Below are 21,756 nucleotides of genomic sequence, written 5' to 3' on the forward strand. Positions count from 1 at the left end.
AAAAAAATGGGGCGTAGACTTTACGTACGCCCCATGTGGAGCGTAGACTATACCAACGCCTGATGTGGGGCGTGGAATATACGTCCGCCTGATGTGGGACGTGCACTATATGTCCGCCTGGTGGTGGGGCGTGAAGTATACCAACGCTCGACTATATTTGGGTTTAGTCTTGGTCCCAGACCAAATATACTCTGGGTTTTAGTCGTTGATCAAAATTTGATCGATAGTACGTTCCACTATGTCTGTTCAAAAAACCAAATATTTGGGTTTACTCTCCCACTGTGGACGCTCTTAGGGCCTCTCCACTCATTGCCAATTGGTTGTGAGTTGGACGCCCGTATTCTAATACAACCAAGCCCTGTATGAGACGTGAGACCCAGTAAGACCCAAGAAAGAAGGACAACCATATAACGGTCCATATAGGGTGTCGAGCTACTCCACTTGTTGCCAATTAATTTTGAGTTGGATGACCGTATTCTAACGGAGATGTTGAAGTTTTTAAGTTGACATGGGGTTGGAGTAGTGGGCTTAATGATTTCCTTGGAGATCAGCTCAAAAGCAACGCTAGACATTGCTGCCATATCCTCCTGATCCTCTTGATTGTTGTTTACAAGAACATTGATCGAATTTATATGCGTGATCATCAACTGAACTTATCCAGATATATAGGGCGGCTGGCAAGTGAAGGCAGAGGACAAAGTTAGTTGGTGCACGAGAAACTCGTGGTCTCCCTCTTTTTTCCCTGTACAAAGACGATGTTTCAAAGTCATCAATCATGCGTTTAATAGATGCAACAATCTTTTTCACCTTATCTTATCATTTCCACTGATATTGTACAATAATAATCATTAAATATTGTTTTTGAATCAACGATAAAGTGATTGTAATGTTTGATAAAAGTAGCAACCTCAATCATTAAATCCATTAAAGATTGTTCATTTTTTTTTATGGCCTTTAAATAATTTGGACGCAAAGGAAGATGGCCGACTGTGCACCCCGACTAGCTAGTCATGGCCCTCGTAAGTGCGCAAATCTCGAGTAGTTTTCTTGAAATGAAAAACCTGAATATGATGGCGATTTAACTTAAACTCGTGACGATTTCACAAAAGCTGAGAGCTGAAAAATAGGTGTTAGTCTTTTGGATTAGGAGGCTACAATATCAAAAATGAAATTTTTTCACTGACTTCATTAGGTACACGCCAAGATCTTACCCCATTACATGAACACCGTCTAAACACTAAAGCTAGGAATGGACGGAAAGCCGTGTAACCCACAATGGTGTGTATAAATTTGATATAAAAACGGCTGTATGCATATCATTTTCGGTTTTACACCACTACGTATCGCTATCAGTCGCTGATTTGTTAACATGGCTTGTGTAATACCCACCATTTTCAAAACGATATTCATTCTTAAATTTAGGGTTTAGATGGAATACAAGTACTTATGTTCTGATTCAACATGGGCCCAGAAAGTACCACAGACTTTCAAATCCGACAGATTATAATGAAACGGGATTGACAGTATCAACTATTAGAATTTAAATTTGCAATACTCGAACGAGTTTAGCCTCGTCGTACAAAAACTACAACTGGGTCTGAAATCATGTGGATGTACATCTCTAGCAGAGATTTAAATGGATTTTATAACATCATCTTTATAACATTTGAAGTCCGACCGTTATTTCCACCAACGGTCCATCTCTTTAATAGATGTGCCATTGAACCTCATTAACCTTTATCTGATACAGGTAGATACATACCATATGAGTCGATGGTTGATGAAACTTCATCAACTGAAAAAGCCCCTACACAAATTGCAACATTCTTGATACACAGATATTCTGAGTTCTCCTGAGAGAAAGAATGTAAATGTCAAGCACCAGCATTACATATTGTAGCCAGAATCAACATCTAACAAATCGAAGTGCATTCACAAAAACAGAAAAAATCAAAAATCATAATCTGAATACCATTAAAGTTGTATCGAAAACAAATCACATGTCGAAGAAGTTTGTAACAATTCAACCACTTCATTCGGCAAGCAGCAGCCATAACCCAACTGAAACAAATAAGCCCTAAAATCTTACCAGATAAACCTTGACGAAAAGCAGGCAAATAAGTCATAAAAATACTCCCTCCGTCCCTAATTAGATGAGCTATTTGGTTTTTAGTTTTGTCCAACAATAGATGAGCTATTTCACTAATCAAAGGGGTATTTCTAAAACTATCCTTTTAATTGATTATTGTTACTATATGAAATATGTTTAATTTGATAGTCATGTTTATATTCGTTACGTAGGTGTTTTAAAATGCTTTTCAATGGTATAAAATTTATAAAAAACCATGGTATAGTTTAAGAGATAAATCGTTTCTAAATTTTACTAATTATTGCCTATAAGGGTATAATTGTAAAAAACACTTAAATATACTCCACTTTCCTTCTTGTCTTAAAATTTGTGCTAACTACAAATAGTTCATCTAAGCAGGGACTGAGGGATTATAATTTATCAAGAAACATACATTGTTTCTACGGTAAAATGTGGAACCCGATCTAAAATGTTCAGACAGCTACAAACCAGGAAAGCAAGCCACATCACGTCTGTGAATATGAAAATTCAAAATTGTTGCATGACATTCACCACAAAGACATGGCAGTTTCAAGAAAAATTAGTGATCACCATTAAAGTGGCGCCAGAAAAATTATCAATTAGACATGACATTCACCAAATCTGAAGACGTATTACCATTTCTTAACTCATATGAGTGTTTAGATCCACAAGAAAACAAAAACACGATGCTTGAAATCTTGTTCCTGACAAGGATGGCCATTTGCCCCAAACCCATTCCCGTGGGTACCCGCTTCTATTGGATAGGATTTTATCCGTACAAACGGGATTGGGGTTGGGGTTGGATATGGGTAATACCCGGAATTAGTGAAGCGGGGATGGGATTCTAAGTCCCCGTCCCATACCCGCCCCGTACATTCTCATTTTAGGATTTTATATTTTTATTAATTATTTATATTATATTTAAACTAAGATATTATATTATATTATAAAAGAAAAGATAAAAATATAAGATATCATTAATTATTTATATTATATTTAAACTAAGAAATTATATTATATTATATTATAAAAGAAAAGAAAAGATAAAAGTATAAGATATCATTAATTATTCATATTTGAGCTTAATGTTATGGGTAACCCGTAAAAAACCCGTCCCGTACGGGTATTTTCCATACCGGCCCCGTCCTAGATCAAGCGGGTAATGGGGAGGGTGTGGTTTTTGAACGGGGCAGTGACTGGGCTACAAGATCCCCGATACCCGCCCGATGACCATCCCTAGTTCCTGGTTGGTTCTCCAATCTTGTCTAAATCCAGTGGTAGGGACTGGTATGTTTTACTTGTTGATGTAAAAGAGGGATCTTTTTTACTGCAAGTTTTTGTAGTTCAGTGAGAGCATCCACAGTGGGCGAGTATAACCAAAAATTTGGGATGAGATCGTAACACAGTGGGACGGAGTAAAGATCAAATCCCAACCAAAGATCAAATTCCAGACCAAATATGGTCGCGACCAAATCCCAAATTCTAATATAGTCGGCGTAAATTTAAAGTACGCTTGTTGCTGGGCGTAAATTTAAAGTACGCTTGTTAACGGGCGGAGATTTAAATTACGCCCGATGAAAATTCAAATTAAATAAAAAAGAAAAAGAATGAGGCGGACTTTTAAGTCCGCCTGATGAAAGTTACAAAAAATGGGGCGGACTTTTAAAGTCCGCCTGATGAAATTTCACGAAAAAAAAATGGGGCGGACTTTTAAAGTCCGCCTGATGAAAGTTACAAAAAATGGGGCGGACTTTTAAAGTCCGCCTGATGAAATTTTACGAAAAAAAAATGGGGCGGACTTTTAAAGTCCGCCTGACGAAATTTTAATCATGTACCGTTGCGTCACAACACGGACTAAACCCAAAATTTGGTCTTTTTTTTGATCTTTGGTTTTGATCGCACCACTGCAGTTGCTCTGAAGCAATATATAAGCTTTGGTTTCTTGCATATGTTTTCTTCTCCATCTAATTACACAAAACCAAATCACAACAGACGCACTTACTTTATCTAAGCACAGGGATAATAACAATCAATTATCTTCTTCTTGAAATTGTATGCGAAACCTCCTAATAAATCTTCTGGTACCCTTTTGTTTTTGGCTCTAGGAAATGTAAAAAAAGATATTAATAAAGTAAGAGACCCTAGTCCATTGTGATCCTCACCACCGGTAATATGTTTTCATTGGTGGATGACATGATGTACTAAGATATACAGTAATTCAGATGTTAAAGTGATAAGAAATCTATGAAAACCAGACAACTTAATTCAAGTGAGAAATAAAAATTGAAGATCAAGAAATAAACTCTTTCAATCGATTTTAATGTTCTACCAAACCTAGAAAAAAATTAAACTCGAATTTTCATCATATGATAGAAGATGAAGTAATTGATTTTAGTCTATTGAGATAGATTAAAACCAGAACATCTTATCAATCGATTATATGTCAGAAGATGAAAACCCTCTTTCTTAGTAATTGATTTTAATCTATTGAGACAGATTTGAACCAAAACATCTTTCCGGGGAAAAAAAACTAATAAAAAACATCAGGAACCCTAAAAATAAAAATCAAAAATAAACTAAGGGTTTGATGAAAGTACCTTAACAAAAGAACTTCTATTTCAAAGACAATGAAAACCATTGTGTTGAAGGCCTCTTTTATAAGTGTGGGTGTAAATAATCCACAGGGCCAGGTGGCGAGATCCTAGACCATGTCGCACCATAGGAAGGGTGATAGTGAAGCACATGATACATTCTAATGGCCCAAGAAACAAAGCGTCACGTGGGTCGGATGCGACTTCCCTACAGCTGTCGAACAAGAAGTGACCTTCACCTTCTGACAAGATAAGATAGTCAGAGACCACTCGGTCATGCTAATGAACTCGGTCAAACAAAGGAAGCCAGACAAAGCAAAGGGACGAGGAGAAAGACGGGTGACATCGCGCCAACCGAATGATCAATAGCCAATCATCGGGCGAAGAATAATAGAAGACATGAGACATCGGACAGAACAGAAAGATATGCGAGAGACTAGGCATGATAGGGAACAACGGTGATGATGTATAGTGTCTAACACTGTAATTATGTTGTATTGACTCTAGCCTATAAATATAAGGGCTGGCCGTACGAGTAAACTAGGTTGTATGAGAGAGAGAGAAACTACTACACTTAGAGAACTTAAGTGTGGAGAGTGAGATCACTTGAAAGTTGGAGAGTTACATCGTTTGTAAGGAAGTTAACATCTTATAATCGTAAGAAGAAGTAATAAACATTCATCATTTCACCCCCGTGGACGTAGGTAATCATGCCGAACCACGTACATCTTTGTGTTCATGTGTGATTCTACATCTTAAGCTTAGTTCTACTTGTATTCTTGATCATTGGATGTAGTATGCGAATTTATGCATCTACAATAAGCAAACTTCAGGGATTTTTGAACTCAATTTTGGTGAAAATTATGAGCAGGAGATGAAAAAAGAGAGGGAATTTTTGGATCTCAGTTTGTTGCATATTTTGAGAGTGATAAGTTGTTATTGAGACCTAATCTTCTAGGAGCGGGAGATGAAAAAAACGAGGAAGAGTTTTTGAAGCTTTATCAGAAACGAAATCTCATGTAAAATTAGAGGCGGGAGAGGAAGAATAAAGGGGAATTTTTGGAGGTGAACTTGATCGATCAATTTGATTCCACTAAGCCAGTGAGAGAGTTTCTACTGGTACGTGGGCTTAGCGAAATCAAATTGATTGATCCTAACAATCAAAGTTTTTATAAAAGAAGTTTCTACGGGAAATTTCTTCGGATCAAGTTCACCTCCAAAATTCACCCTTTTTCTCTCCCTCCAAAATTTACAGAAGACTTCGTTCCTGATAACGCTTCAAAAACTCCCCCTCATTTCTTCATCTCCCGCTCCAAGAAGATTTCTTTCCAGAAGATTAGGTTTCAATAACAACTTATCACTCTCAAATAGGGATGGCAATGGGGCGGGGACGGGTATGGGGAATCCCCGTAGGGGATGGGTTTTCCATCCCTGCATCACTACTTTCGGGGATCCCCGTACCCCTCCCCGTTCCCTGTTTGTATGGGTAAAACCCTAACCCGTAGGGGCGGATCCCCACGAGGATGGGTTTGGGTGGGGCAAATTGCCATCCCTACTCTCACAATATTCAACAAACTGAGATCCAAAAATTCTCTCTCTTTTTTCATCTCCCGCTCCTAATTTTCACCAAAAATTGATTTCCAACATCCCTGAAGTTTGCTTATAAAAGAGGCCTTCAACACAATTGTTTTCATTGTCTTTGAAATAGAAGTTCTTTTGTTAAGGTACTTCCATTAAACCCTTAGTCTATTTTTGATTTTTGTTTTTAGAGTCCCTGATGCTTTTTATTAGTTACTTTTTTCCTCGAAAAGATGTTTTGGTTCAAATCTGTCTCAATAGATTAAAACCAATTACTAAGAAAGAGAGTTTTCCTTTTCTGACATATAAATGATTGATAAGATGTTCTAGTTTTAATCTATCTCAATAGACTAAAACCAATTACTGTGAAAGGGTTTTTATCTTCTGACATATGATGAAAACTCTGAGTTTAATTTTTTTCTAGATTTTGGTAGAACATTAAGATCCATTGAAAGGGTTTCTTTCTTGATCTTCAATTTTTATTTCTTTCTTTAAAGTAAGTTCTCTGGTTTTCATGAACCATGGACAGGATTACAATGATCATATAACCACCGAAATTAGTGCCTCGTAGCTTGATTGATTTAAACTTAATACCTAAACAATGATAGCAATTTAACTTAAACCCGTGAGGGGTTCAAAAAAATTGGGAGCTGGGAAAAAAATTTCTGTATTAGAGGCTTCAATATCGAAAATGTTTCGATACACCAAAGTTTTAAACCAATATGTGTCGGTCATTCGTCGACACACCATTTTCAAAAGAGTTCGCCCCTCCTAGATCTAAGGTTTCTAGATAGAAGGCTTCAGTGTCGAAAATGTTTCTTATATACCAAAGGTTTACGCCAATATGTGACAGTCACTCGTCGACACACCATTTTCAAAAGAGTTAGCCACTCCTAGATGGAATACATTTCGAAGCAACTAGAGCCGGACCAATGGGGCCGGTATAAACGTAGACTCTTTACGTGAACACAATCTAAACCTTAGATCTAGGAATGACAATCCCTTTTGGGAACCATGAGACCGTCACGAAAGCCGTGAACAAGTAATAGCTGAGTGAAACCTCGGGTTGGACTGAATTTTGAACTCTACTTTGGGTCTGCCATAATTGTTTTCGGAGTACATGTAGTGTAGTTCTGAGTCAACATGGGACCAGAAAGTACCACAGAGTTCAAAATATGACAGATTATAATGAAACAGGACAGACTTTAAAACTAGTAATTTGCAAGACTCGGGAAAGGTACAAAACTAAAACTGAATCCAATATCGTGTGGTGTGGATGTAACATTTATAGCACAGATCTAAATTGGTTTAACAAGACCCAAAATATGTAAAGCATATTGCCACAAGACTATAATAGTCAAAGGGATTATAACCAGCAAAGAATAAGCGAGGATAGTTTTGATAAGACGGTGAAGCATAAGTGCTGAGCAATCCAGATTATTTGCAAGAGAATATACAAAAGACAGATCATATGTGTATTATGTACCTTTTAAATGCAATATGTTGTCAATTAAAGATATGGATGCGACAATTCACTAAACAAAACCACATTTTTTGATTCGATAAAGTAAAGATGTCTATCACATGAGGCCAGAAGCTTATTTTGAAAGCTGCATACCTTTCTCCCTTGACAGCAATGAATCTTGACATGACATCCACATGACCATACATAGATTTGGTAGCCAAGTGCATTACAATGTCTGCAACGATTGAAATTAATTTGTAAGAGCCTAATTAAAACTCTATTAACATTGTTAAAATTGTTACAGCCAGATATACATGCAATTACCTGCTCCAAGCTCCAATGGTTGTGATAACACAGGAAAATTATACATTATCCGCCATCAAAAGAGAACCACTATCATGAGCAATCTAAGCAATTTTCTGAAAATGAAAGGCAGACATTTTTGAGAAGGAAACATAAAACATTCGTTTTATTCACGAAATTGGAGGGAAAAAAAGGGAAAAAAAAGACATTTCAGAGAAAGGAACGTCATGCCCATTCTGCCTTCAGAAATGGTGTAATAAGACATGGTTCAAGATAAGCGTCCTCTTTAAGCAAGAAAACTAAACCTCCCGAAGTTATCACATTCAAAAAATTTACGCCTTACCATCCCTCATGAACAGAACTAGAAGATAACAGTGCTAGAAGAACATTAATGAATATACAGAAATATTGGCTCATTGCTTTGCTGTATATGGTTGGGTCATGCGAGTCCTAAGTGCAACTCCTATCTGTTTCCTCAATTAAGGGAACCCAGCGCATAAAAGCTAACGGTGAAAGCTGAAGGGAAACCAGGCAACTTAGTGAGTGCTGTTACCAAGGACCAACAAATAACACCCCAGGCACAAGGCTTACCTCTAGATACTTGGTCTCCAGATCGTAGCTTCTGTCCCTTTTGTCTCCTGCAACACATTCTGTAGGTTCCTGTCATACGCAAAAACTGAAATGGAGGAGGAAAAAACAAAAGTAAGCATACTAATTATATCTTTACAACGACAAAGCAAATAACAACTGGACATTGAATACGTCAAACAAATTGAAGATTAGTGATTACAATTCAAGATCACTATATTTCAGATTAAGACTTAAGAGGCTTCAAAATAAAAAATGCTTCTTATACAAAAAGTTTTGCACCACTGTTAGTCATGCTTTCATGTAGGACCCTTTATTTTCAAAAGGGTCTGCCATTCCGAACACCTCAATCCGTCAAAATTGAGGTGTTGTATACAGTGACCATGAAACGGTTTCTATGGTTGACATTTAGTAAAAGGTTAGGAGTCAATGATCCATATAAACTAATTGTAAAACATGTGACTTGCTTATTTTGTTCAAAGAGATTAATGATCTGTTTGAGCAACAACTTTGTAGGGTGTTAAATCAAATCTAATGTGCAGATCGAAACATTTTCAATATATGTACTCGGTCTTACTGAGTAGCAATTTTTGAGCTTAGTTTTCAAACACTCACATCTCCTTTTCTCGAGATTTTTGTCCATTCACACGTGGTCTGCCAGAAAATACTCACAAGTCCTGCTTCTCCTCCAGAAAATACAGATGGATAACTTTCTTGACAGCACGAACTACCTTAGTTGAGAAATTACCAAATCCCTCTTCCGGAACTAGATGTATCTTCACCAAGTAAGCATTTAGGAGACTTTTCTTCTATCCTCCCAATCTCTACACAACCAAAAGAAAAATCAGATAAATTGTTGATACTGAAAGCAACTAGGAAAGAAGAGTTAAATAACAGATACGGGGAAATCGCCCGCCATATATATGTATATATATGTGTTTTTCGTATATATATGTATATGAGTTGATGATTGCTGAAACTTCATCACCTGAAGATCCCCTAACCACTTAGTGCAACACTTTCCTTTTCTTGATATGTCTTGAGTTCTCCGAGAGAAAAAATGTAAATGTCAAGCACTAGCACTACATATTATAGCCAGAATCAACATCTAACAAACCGAAGTACATTCACAAAAACAGCAAATTTCAAAATCAAACACGGGAAACTTCTACAGTTATATTCAAAACAAATGACATCTTGAAGAAATTTGCAATAATTCAACCACTTCATTCGGAAGTAGCAAAATTAACCCAGCACAAACAAATAAGCCCTAAAATCTTACCAAATAAACCTTAACCAAAAGTTTTAGGGCAAAATTCATAAATCATAAAAATAGAAGATAAAAAGCTACAAAGCTAAAGATAAAATGTATCAAGAAACATTGTTTCTTCAGTAAAATGTGGAAACCTCACTAGAATATACAGATGGCTACAAACCAAGAAAGCAAACCACAGGTCTATGAAAATGAAAATTGTTGTATAATCTTCACCACAGTGACATAGTTTAAAGAAAAATTAGTGATCACCACCGTTCAAGCAGCACCAGAAAAATTATCAATTAGACCATATAATAATGATATAACCACAGAAATCAATGAGGCCTGGAAACTGAAAGCCTGAACAGTGATAGCAATTTAACTTATACCCAAGAGGAATTCTAAAAAGTTGAGAGATGGAAAATAGATTTTTGGATAGGACTATAAGAGGTTTCAGTATCGAAGAGTTCATTGATCAATTAACATGACTTTCATGTAGGATCCACCATTTTTAAAAGAATTCACCACACCTAGATCTAGGGGTTAGAAGGTGTACACTTCGAAGCTACTAGAACCGGACCAATGTTGCCGGTCTTAATGTAGACCCTTACGTGAACACCATCTAAACTGTAGATCTAGGAATGATAAACCTTTTTGGAACGATGAATCTCACACGAAAGCCATGAACATCTAATGGCTGAGTGACACCTCAGATTGGACTGAATTTTGGACTCTACTTCTGGTCTACCATGATTGTTTACAGAGTACACGTAGTGTAGTTCTGAGTCAACATGGGACCAGAAACTACCACAGAGTTCAAAATATGACAGATCATTATGAAACAGGACGGACAATTTAAAACTAGTAATCTGCAAGACTTGGACGAGTTTAGCCTGGTGGCACAAACTAAAACTCAGTCCAAAATTGTGTTGTGTGGATGTACATTTCTAGCACAGATGTAAATTGATGTTTTAAGCTAGAAAGGGAGGGGGGAAATAGAGATTCACAGGTTAAGAAAATGGAAAATTTGTTTGCCTTCAAAACTGTTTGACATTGAATTTTGTCCCCTTAGCCTAACGAACTCTAAAGACAACTCAAACTTAGTAGCACATAACAGAAATTGAAAAAAAAAAAAAACAGCTGTTCATTGCAATGTGAAGTCCAGCCCTAATTTGCATCTAAAAGGGAATTAATGCCGTGAAGAACAAACCAGTTTGAAAGAACATGAGTCAGATGAAGTTCTTTAGAAACTTATGTCATATCATGATGCATATATCCTATTACAACAGTTAATCATGGTCACTTGTTCTATTTCCTTCAAGTTTTATCCAAAACAAATCTAATTTCCAAACAAATTATAATAATTCCAATACTAGAATGGCGAACAGCAAAATAAACACAGCAGATCAACTTGAAACATAGAAAAGCTTGTTTTAAATGCTTACTTACTCAAATGTGAAGTTGGAAGAGCAATTCTTCAAATTGATTCTCAAGCTGGTTTCGGATGGTCTCTTTGATGATGCTGGTGGTGGTGGATTGATGTAGCTATTTCTCTCTTTCCTCTGGAGATCTGACCAAAAAATTTAGGGCAAAAAAAAAAAAAGGAAATTACATCCTAATTTCTGAACCTAAATGAATTAAATAATTGCAAAATAGAAATTTATTACCTTTTAATTGATCGAGGGTGTATGTCTAAGAAGGAGATAAACAACAAAAATAACCATGAGATTATTCAGTATTGAGAGGTTAAATCCTAACGCGGTCGAGAAGATGATGCTGATGCTGATTCTGGTTCCACCAGAATTCCTTACAGCACCAGGATTCCATTTACTAAACCCCATTTGCGTTTCTTGGTGATCCAAACCAAAAAAAGTAAGAAAACCTAGAAGTGAAGCAGAAGAGATGAAAAGAAAATAACAACTGGGAAGTGGTGCAAAAACCTATTAGGTCAATTGGAGAGAGGAAGACTAACCAGGACTTATGCCTCGTCTTGTCGGGTCAATTGGAATTCGTGCCAAGGTCAAGTTTAACATGACGGTGCAAAAACTTCAGATTTGTTCGGAAAAAAAATATATTATATTCACATAGTAGGGGATGATACCAGTCCCTCAACGGACAAGATCGTCAGAATTTTTTTGTCCTATATGGACTGATATTATCCCTTAATACAGCTGGTATCAGCCTATCAGTCCATATGAATCATGTCGACAAGCTAATTTTTAGGCAAACTAAATAAGTGTATCTTTCCTCTAAAATAAATTCGGCAAGGCTACACGGCGTTCCTATTATAGACGCTTTCATGTGTTTATTTTGTCTCAATTTTCTATAATTATCAGTACTCAGCTTGGTATTTATTTTTTATTTTATGTGTTTGTAGGTGTTTTTGGAAAAAATAAGTTGGAGAAAAATTTGCTCGACAAGTGATATTTGGATTCCCGAGAAGAAGTACAAATGGCACACCATACATGTGTTAAAGGTACTCTAAAGAAGTGGTATTTGCACGCATAAAATTTAGTATTGGCACCCCTAAATTACTAAAGGAACCCTTGATAAGTTGTTAAGGGCACCTTAACAAAAAATAATTTTCAAGTTTCCACCGCAACGCTTTTCATTACTGAAATAAGCTGAAATTATTTAGGCTTTTGAAATATCTTTAGTAAATGAAGCAAAAAACTTTTTGCGTGAAAATCTAGCTAAACTGAAAACTCGAACCTAGCAACAGGAATATACTTAATTGAAAAAGAATGCATACATTTTTGAAGTTGAAATCTCTTGAGTATCATTCCATACAATTTTATGTGTTCTACAGCGTCGCGTATTCCATACAGTTTTGTGTGATACAAAGCTGATGGTTTGATTGTTGAAATTGTGAGCCTGATTGCGCAATGCATCTTATGCTTTATCAGATCCAGGTTAGTAGGATACTATAAAAATTGCATGATAATAGGTCTTCAACATAGGAGCATATAACATGAATCACACGTCAGAATCTTTTCCGTCATTATTATAGGGTATACCACGGTAATGACCTCCTAAAACCCCAAACCAAAGATCTTTATTTTAATACTCATCTTGTTCTACAAATGTCATAATTCTCCCATTTCTCAAATTCCAATAAAGAAACTCATCGACCAAAAATAACATGTTATATATCCCTGGAACGTAAATCATAGTGTATCTCCCATATATTTTACCATCCCTTACTCAAATTGTATATACCTATTTACAGTCACTATACAATTTCAGCTGCCTAAAAATCAAATATACGAGTTAGTTTCTGAGTCTCGACGATGGATTTCGACTAAGGATGCAAATATGGGTCACAACGTAGAATTTTGAATCTACGTACAGTATAATTAAAACCAGAATGTAAAGAGATAAGATAATGGTGCACATACTAATATTGTGGTAGAAGGTGTTATTGATATGATTCGGACTTGTTTTAAAACCGGGTATATCGCTAAAGTCTTTAATCATACTAATATTGCTTTACTTTCTAAAAGTCTCTTTTGCTGAGCCTGTGACCCAATATAGACATATATGATAATTTTATCTACAAAGTTTTGTCTAAAACTTTTCCCAACATATTAAAATCTTTTATGGATGGTTTGATATTCCAAAACCAAAGTGTTTTTGTTCCTAAAATAGTATTTGTAATAGTATTGTTCGAGGTTATTCATATTATCAACCAATACAAAGGAAAATATGATTTAGTTGTTATTAAACTTGATAAGTCCAAATCTTATAATAAGTGGGAGTGGTCTTTTTTAGAGAAAGTTCTTTTGAAAATGAGATTATCCTCCCACTAGGTTAAGCTATTTGATCAATGCATTTGAAATGTGTCTCACTTTGTCTTAATGAATGTGTGCTTATTGGTTTAATCAATCTTGAAAGAGGCCTCAGACAAGGGGACCTTTATCCCCATAGATTCATATCATCTGGTCAGACGCTCTATTGGCCTATATAGACTTTCTGACTATAAAAGGCCTGGTCGATGGCATTAGTGTTAGTAAAAACTCTCATAGTATCACTCATTTGTTGTTTGTTGATGACTCTTTACTTTTTTCTAATGCTATTGTGAAAGACATTGATATCATAAACGAGTATTAGCATAAGTATTGCCTAGCTTCTGGGCAAGAAATTAATTTTAATAAGTCTGGTATTTTATTTAGTAAAAAGATGCCAGATCAGTTGATGAATTAGTTACCTGATATCTTAAATACCATATTTGTAACTTTGGGAAAAATATTTGGGTACCCATATAGCTTTTCAAGCTTCAAAAATCCAAACTCATATGGGTATTCTTGAACCTGTTGATGCTAAAATTTCTACTTGGTTCCATAGACTCCTTTCTCAGGATACTAGAACCACCCTAGCTAGTTAAACATATTGAGCATGCCATCCCTCTTTACCAGATGGGTGATTTTCTTATTACTAAATACCTTAAGGATAGAACTGCATTTACTTAGATAGGGAATTTTATGCTCTCCCATATCTGAAAGAGGATTAGGATTAAGGAAAACATAGTTAAACAATTTATTATGTTAGCTAGGAATTCTTGGAAAATCGTTGAAAATCCTGATTGTTTACTTGTCATTACTTTAAAAGCTATATATTTTCTTAATATTATTTCTTGAATGTTAAATGTCATAGTGCTTGTTCTCGTACTTGGAGGTGTTTATACACTATCATAGAACTTATTAAACCTTTTATTTACTTGATTGTTGGAGATGGTAAGTTCATTGACCCCTGGTGTGCATGATAATTGGATTCCTAGCTTAGGATTTGTTATCCCTAACCCCCTTGTTCCTCCATACCCTAGTGTCACATATTTCTATTTTATTTACAAGAAGGTATGACTTGATGAGTAGATTATGTTCATTCCCTTAAGCCCGCTATGCATTCCTGACAGGAGGGCTTGGGAGCTTTCGAAAACTAATAGGCTTTCTTCAAAATCTGTTTATTTGGGATTTAAAGGGAATAAAACCCTCCCCAGATGGTAAACTACGGAAATGCATTTGGAAAATTTGCGTCCCTCATAAGATCTAGTTATTTATTTGGAAAGCTGTTAGGAATGCTTCCTGCCAGAATTGTTCTTACTTCTTAATACTAGAATGCATATGACATATGTGGATTTTCCTTGATGCTCTGACCCTCATGAATCCATTATGCATGTTCTAGTTCTCTGCCATTTATCTAATCATATTTGGTTCCTTATCCACTTAAGTATTACTACTTCTTTTTTTAATGACCATGTCTTTTATTGAGTGGCTTTTATATTGGTTTAGGGTAACTAGTACTAAACTTTTTGAGGATGGTCAATGTTTGGTTGCTTTTATCCTTTGGTTGACATGGAGAAGTAAGAATAACATTGTTTTTAACACTAAGAAAGACTCCCATTATGTTACTCTTCATAAAGCAAGTGCCATGTTATTGACCAGAAAACTAAAACTCCAGCTTCCTAAAAGCATCGGTATCATTTATTATGACAAATGGATGCCTCCGCCTTTTGGTTAATTAAATGCAACATTGATGGAGTGTTTGATGATGTTTCCATGGATAATGGTGCACGGTCTGTAATGAGGGATCATCTGAGTAAAGCCTCCTTTTTGTGTTGTTATAGTCTTTGATGTGGCCTCGGAAGTTGATGCTAAAGCTAGGGATATATATAGGTAGTTCTGGAAAAATTTGTTGATCTGAAGCTTTCTAACATCATAATTGAGAGTGATGCCAAGTCTTTGGTTGGTCGATCAATTTTCTGCAGGAGTTTTCGATGATGATCAACGTACTGATGCTATTTTAAAGACATTTTTTTTTATTCTTCTACCCAATTATCGACATGTATTTATAGTTTTCAACCAAGGTTATGTAATTTTATTGCTCATGCTTTAGCTCACTGGGCTAAGGCTAACTCAAACCATATGTTTTGGTATGTACCTCCAATATGGTTTCTACCGACTGTTGAGGAGGATCATTAGTCTCTTTGAGGCTTTCGTTTATTTAAAAAAAAAAATGATAGTGCACACATCAATCTAGTGAATGTCGCATGTCAAACCAATATCAACAGCTTCCTTGAATAGCTTGATATCTCGCTTATTAACAAACCAAACCAACCTCGACTCTCATATCTCTATAAACAATCAAACAACCATTACCGAAATTCTACATGATGCTAGATATACCCTTATGTTTCAGCTTGCTTTTTTTTTCTGGAACACTTGGACATCCATAAATGATCTAGTTATCAAATAACATCATACACCACCGGACAACATCCTGGAACAGACCCTAAAGAAACAAAAATAATTTGAATGTGCAAAAAAGATTTTCCCCCCGGTTTTACCCGGGGACACACCAGTCAGAACCACTCCAACAAATATTAGATCAACAACAAAGATATTAGCATGATAGACCACACCGGAACCGAAGTGGATAAAAATCAATGCAGATGGAACACCTAGGGATACCCAGGAATGGCGGAAGCACATTTTATTTGCAAGGATTCGTCGGCTCAAGTCGTGATGGCTCTCGCGCAACCTATAAGAATAACTAAGGCACTGGTAGTTAAAACGTGGGAAACTCTACTAGTCTCAACGACATCAACATAGAGACGATGGACAAAATTTATCTTTGAGACATATTCTGATAATCTAATGCGGTTCATTAAAAAAGATGATGATATCCTTGTTGTGTTGCAGAAATAATTAACGAAATCAAATATAGAATGTGCCAAATTCCTCACCGTACTATTCAACACAATTATAGAGACGGGAATCAAGTAGCAAATGGTCTTGCAAATTATGCAGCAGGCGGAAGCCTAAAAAGAAACTTATCAACGTCAGTATGAAACCAGGCAATCCCACATTTTACTAGCCAAATTCTATTTAATGACTATGTGGGTATAAAATATCCACGTGTAATAACCTTTTAGTTCGTTCGTTCTGTTTTTTCATGCTTTAAAAAAATATCTAATGAACGTGGCTTTACGTTTGTGTGGCAAAGAAAGGACATGGATGCTTCCACAAAAAGGTGTCCTTTAGTGTGTGCTAAGTGACCGGGAAACCTGAGGTACCCCTTAACCATACCAAAGTTGTAAAAATACTAATTTTAGTGCCCTTAGTGAGTCTGAGGGTTCTACAAGGAATATCTTAGTTGATCAACAAGAACGATTAATCACCAAGTTGTCTGGTGGTTGGTATGGTCCCTCCCACTGCAGAGGTAGGGGTTCAAATCCTTAATTGTCAAATTCACTCCAATTTAAGGAATTTGGATCTAGTCTAGAGACCACTAGTCTAGGGTATCAAAAAAACAAAAACATGAGCGGAGAAATTGCATTTTAGAATAAGACCATAAGAAATGAAATTACTAAATTTATAAACTAAATAAAGGATCTCAAAAGCGAGTATTTTTCAGTCAATTTAGATACATGCAAATTAAGGTGAGAGTCTAAAACAATGAAGAAGTTGGGGTGTAACTTTAACTAGAGGAGGAGTTTAAACAAGACTCAAGAAATCCATGAAAACGGTGAAGAAGCTAGTGATGTCTCGTTTTAGGACTTCTGTGTTAACCATATTCATCTTAAAACTTATAGATCAAATGGCTCAAATGAATCTAATTGTGTTACTCATAAAGGTGTTTCAATTTTTTATATTCTCATAGAAGTATACAAGACACAATTGAAACAAAATCGGTTTGATTTAAAGAATCAGTTCATGATGAACATTTCAGCCACAATTTGCAGATATTACGTTCCTTAATATATAAATGTATTTGTTCATGAGTATGAAAACATACTTAACCAATTTTAAACTTAACCACTTAAGCGATTTTAAAACTTAACCACGTAAATTTTCAAACGGGTACGCAAACTTAAGTTCCGAACTTGATCTTTTCAGACATATCTCAAACGGGTACGCATACTATCGTTCCAGACAGAACTCCGGTGAATAAGTTTGCAAACAGGTAAGCAAAATTATTTCCCGGACTTTAACAGTTAAAACCGTATGCATACTTGGTTCAGGACTTGAATTACTCTTACAATAGTTTGCATACGGGTATGCATACTGTGTTATATCTAGACAATGGTTAATTGTTCTAAAATTCAATCAATCATTGAAACATTCTTAGAAGACGACAATAGATGTCTCATACAAACTATTTTCTTATAAGCAATTTTTAAGTGATCGAATGATCAACATGAAACTTTCTGAGTCTACATCAAATGAGTGTCTCGCAAAAATCATGTAAGATGTAACCAGATGATTTTCACATGATCATCTTTTGACTTTCGTCAAGAATAATGATGAACGTTGTTAAAGAAAAATCTTTCCAACACATATACTGATAAACTCAGCTCGAAATATCAATTGTGTATTGTGTAAAGTCCATATAGTTATACGACTTTGTCTCAATATGAAATATAATAAAATAAACTTATGAGTGATAGATGAGTTCAAGTCTCCACATATCTTTTGTTGATGAAGTTCCACAAGCTCCCCTTAGAAGTTCTTCGTCTTCAATTGATGGATTCCTTGAAGTATAAAACTCAATTACACATTCTATCCTAATCCGAGACATAGCTACAAGTAGACTAGAAATCAAGACTTATAGTTTTGACAACTAAACTTGACAAAAAGGCTTGAGATAACAATGCTTGCGAGTTCTACCAAGCAGTTTTCTAACACCACTGTTTGTTCTTGGACTTGGGGGTGTTTACACACTATCAAAGAACTTATTAAACCTTTTATTTCCTAGATTTTTGGAGATGGTAGGTTCATTGACCCCCGATATGATAATTGGATTCATAACTTAGGATTTGTTACTCATAACCCCCTTGTTCCTCTAGACCCTAGCGTCACAGTTGTCTATACCATCTATTTTTATATTGCTTTTGTTGAGAAGATTATCTTTATTCCCTTAAGCCAGTTATGCACTCTGCTGACAGAAGGGTTTGGGAGCTTTCAAAGACTGATAGGTTTTCTTCAAAATATGTTTATTTGCGACTTAGAGAGCTTAAAACCCTCCCCAGATAGTAAGTTATGCAAGTGCATTTGGAAAATTTGTGTTCCTCATAAATCCCAGTTATTTATTTGGAAAGCTGCTAGGATTAATGCGCTTCCTGCCAGAACTATTCTTACATCTTACTACTAGAGTGCATATGACCTCTGTGGATTGTCCTTGGTACTTTGACCCTCATGAATCCATTATGCATGTTATAGTTCTCTGCCCGTTTTTCTATTCATATCTGATTCTTTAGCCTCTTATGTATTACTACTTCTTTTGTAATGAACATGTATTTCATTTAGTGGCTTTTGTATTAGTTTTTGCTAACTAGTACTAAACTTTCTGATGATGGTCAATGTATGGTTGATATTATTCGTTGGTTTACATGGAGCAGTATAAATAACCTTGTGTTTAACCTTAAGAAAGACTCTCATTCTGTTACTCTTTTAGAGAAAGTGCTATGTTATTGACCTGAAAACTAAAACTCCGGATTCCTAAAAGCATCAGTATCAGTTATGTGACAAATGGATGCCTCCGCCTTTTTGGTTGGATTAAATGTGACACTGATAGAGTGTTTGATGATGTTTTCATGGATAATGGTGGACGGTATGTGATGAGGGATCATCTGAGTAAAGCCTCATTTTGTGTTGTTATAGTCTTTTATGTGGCCTCGGCAGTCGAAGCTGAAGCTAGGGCATATTTGGGTAGTTGTGGAAAAAGTTGTTGATCTGAAGCTTTCTCACATTATAATTAAGAGTGATGCCAAGTCTTTGGTTGGTTGATCAATTTTCTGCAGGAGTTTTTTTTTGGTGATCAACATACTGATGTTATCTTTAAAGACATTTTTTTTTGCTTCTTCTCAATTATCGGCTTGTATTTATAGTTTTCAACCAAGGTTATGTAATATTGTTGCTCATGTTTTAGCTCACTGGGCTAAGACTATCTCAAATCATATGTTTCGGTATGTACATCCAATATGGTTTCCGTCGACTGTTGAGAAGGATCATTAGTCTTTTTGAGGCCTTCGTTTATTAAAGAAAAATAAAAAAATACTGGCACACATCCATCTTGTGAATGTGGCTTCACGTTTGTGTGGCAAAGCAAGGACGTGGCTGCTTCCATATAAAGGTGGCCCTTAGCATGTGCTAAGTGACCAGGAAACCTGAGTGATAGACGCATTTATGTGTCTAATTTGTCCCAATTGTTTATATTGTTAGTGCTCTATTTTGTACTTATTTGGTTATTTTATGTCTTTGTAGGTGTTTTTGGAGAAATAAGCTTTTGCGGCGAAATTGGCTCAAAATGTGGCATTTGAACCTCCGTAGATAACGTACCAGAAGCACCCCAGAAGTATGTTGGAAGCACCCCAGAAAAATTACTATTTGCACCCAAGGGGAAAGTGTTATTCGGACTCTCACTATGGATAAGGGGTAACCCAATTCGGACATGTGCTAAAGGGACACCAGAACTGGATAAGGGGGAGGTCACCTTCACCGTTTGAAAACAAATTTTGGCGGGAAAATTTTCTTTCACCAGACAGATTTAGGGTTGGATTTTCGGACGAGTTTTAATGAGATTAAATCACTGATTCTCATGGGATGGACGTGATATGGATATACAATTCTAGTATGGATGATTTCATGGGCTTAATTGGGTTAGAATATCTGGGAGAAGCAATCAAAGTTAAAACAGAGAGACGTGTCATGTTGTGCACTTTCAAAGATTTTGTGGAGATTTTGGGAGAGTTTTACGCTGGATAATCATGTATTTGGTCCTGTTCAAGTCATAGGAAGAGTTTGGTGGCTATTTTGTAGCTAACAGAGGCGTACAAACACTGACAGAGGTGATTATTGTTTCAACGGCAGAGAAGAAAAAAAAGAGATTCTATCGGGATTTCTTTGAGCTGTGAAGTATATAAGAGGTTGAGAGAAGTTAGAAAAGGTTTTATCAAGAGTTTGGGGTCGAGACAGAGCCAGGAGGAGCGAATAAGAAGGAGTAGCGGCAATGTTCACCTGCTGCTGCTGCTGCCATTAAAAAGCTTCAAGAACACGAAGAACTGACTCTCCAGGACAGTCTTATTTTCAGCAGCTTCAGAACAGTCTTATTTTCAGCAGCTCAACATCAGAAGAGAGGTGTCGCAGTTCGCTGCAGTTTTCTGTTGTCGTTCTTTTCTGGACGCGTTTTGTGAGTCTCAGAACTACTATTTTATAACTTTTGACTCTTTTAATCACACTTTGAGCTTTGAATTAATATGTTGAGTGTGTGATTGATAGAATAGCTAAACCCCAATACTGGGATGATGGAGGAAACCATTCTTTATGCATGAGTAATTTTATTTAATTCTTTTATGACTATTTGCACTATTATGAATGGAATTATGATTTTTATTGATTATTTGTGATTTTGTCTGATGATGTATGCTTAATCCATGAGATTCTTGATGCATCATGCTTATGATTTACATATAACACTTACAAAATCTATTTTTGGCAAAGTAAGAGTCGGTATTTGTTATCAATATAAGCTTTAATTGTCTAGAATTAATAATTGAATCGCATGAGTATAAGAATTGGTGAAATCCTGAGTCCTGGTTCCTCTTGATCCTGTGACAATTTTGTATATATTTTTGTTTTTAAATCTATTCAAGTCCGAGCATCGAATCCGTATTTACCGCAATCTTAATATTACAACAAAATGGCGCCGCCGACGCGGACTTGTATATAGATTTGTTTTTAGGTTTAATTTTTTATTTATTTATTATTATTTGTTCCTTTTTACGTTTCTTTTTGTGTCTTTGATTTACAGGTTCGAAGTGGAATACTAAGGACTTGGGAACAAAAAGCTTAAAGCTAAAAGCTAAAAG

General features: G+C 35.9%; 1 long non-coding RNA gene and 1 pseudogene across 3 annotated transcripts; both read right to left on the minus strand.

The window, feature by feature from the left end:
• The window catches only part of LOC113299697, a 5,920-nt pseudogene extending 5,339 nt beyond the window's left edge, over window positions 1-581 (minus strand).
• Window positions 582-7,678: 7,097 nt separating this feature from the next.
• On the minus strand, window positions 7,679-11,822 carry LOC113293433. 3 transcript variants are annotated; one of them, XR_003332307.1, is made up of 7 exons: window positions 11,558-11,822; window positions 11,340-11,460; window positions 9,624-9,717; window positions 9,251-9,459; window positions 8,639-8,723; window positions 8,069-8,163; window positions 7,679-7,979 (listed from the first exon to the last, which is right to left on the minus strand). It is a non-coding gene; the product is annotated as an uncharacterized LOC113293433 (long non-coding RNA). The 3 variants fall into 3 exon arrangements; XR_003332306.1 differs by lacking the exon at window positions 9,624-9,717; XR_003332308.1 differs by lacking the exon at window positions 9,624-9,717 and having other exon boundaries at window positions 11,336-11,460.
• Between the last annotated feature and the right edge of the window lie 9,934 nt (window positions 11,823-21,756).

Source organism: Papaver somniferum, chromosome 7 (genome assembly GCF_003573695.1).
Source record: "Papaver somniferum cultivar HN1 chromosome 7, ASM357369v1, whole genome shotgun sequence".
Taxonomy (NCBI): Eukaryota; Viridiplantae; Streptophyta; class Magnoliopsida; order Ranunculales; family Papaveraceae; genus Papaver; species Papaver somniferum.